Raw genomic sequence first — 1238 nt, 5'->3', positions numbered from 1 at the left:
GGGAGCCCATCCCATGGTGCCCCCCCGATTTCCTACTGAGTCATGGGTTACCTTCAACATTGTTGGTTTTTTTTTTTTTTTTTTTTTTTTTTTTTGCGCTGGGAATCAAACTCAGGACCTTGCACTTGTCAGGCAGGCTCTGTGCCACTGAGTTACATCCCTGGCCTGGAATATAAATTAGTACAAGCACTATGGAAATCAGTATGGATGTTCTCCAAAAAATTAAAATAAATTCCATCTGGGGGAGGAGGAGGTGGAGGAGAGAGAGAGAGAGAGAGAGAGAGAGAGAGAGAGAGAGATCATATAGTGATAAATGAATACTGATGTTTATAGCAGCTCAGTTCATAATAGCTACGTCTTGGAAGTGGCCCACATCCATCAGCAGATGAATTGATGAAGAAAATACATTATTTACAACCACAGAGTTCTATTCTGCCAGAAAGAAGGTCAAGAACTTGAGTCATTTTTAAGAAAATGGATACACCTGGAGACCATGATGCTAAATGAAATGAATCAGACACACAAACACAAATAACGTAGTTTCTCTTACATGAGCGGTCCAGAGTACAAACAAAAGAACAAAATAAAAGGCAGACAATAGGAAGTAGGGACATAGATCATTCTCAAAGGGAAAGAGGATCAAGAGATGAAGGGGGAAGGAGGGGAATGACAAAGGCTTTCCAAAGGGAATCAGATGTGTACAAACTCCACACCAGGAGTAAACATTGTGTACTGCACACATGTGCTATTAAGCTCAAATAATAAATCAACCAATAAATACACATGAGGGGAACCTGACTGCACACCAGAAGCAGCGAACGAGTCCACCTGAGAAGTCTCTGTCCTCTGGAGGAGACAGAGGCCGCCATACCTCCCTCACTAGGGCTTGGAAGCCTGGCAGGACTGTCAGGAAAGGCTGCTGGCCACAGCAGGAGGCGAAGCAGGGAACGAAAAGTGGAAATCTGTATTTCAAATAATGTGTAGGTGCTGGCCCCACCCACGGGGCGCACTGAAACAGCGATTGAGACTCGCCTAGGTGGCGCACACTTGTAATCCCAGCACTTGGGAGGCTGAAAACAGGAGAATCACTTTGAGTCCAATCTACATCGTGAGACCCTGTTCACCCTGTAGACCATCCTAAATGCAGAAGAAAAAAAAATATGTAGGGCCAGAGAGACCTCACTGACTTAAGAGCCTTTCTGGCAAGTGCAAGTTCCTGAGCTCAATCCCCAGTACAA

The sequence above is a fragment of the Octodon degus genome, unplaced genomic scaffold (genome assembly GCF_000260255.1).
Source record: "Octodon degus isolate 3935 unplaced genomic scaffold, OctDeg1.0 scaffold00086, whole genome shotgun sequence".
Classification (NCBI taxonomy): domain Eukaryota; kingdom Metazoa; phylum Chordata; class Mammalia; order Rodentia; family Octodontidae; genus Octodon; species Octodon degus.
Note: the sequence above shows the minus strand (reverse complement) of the source record.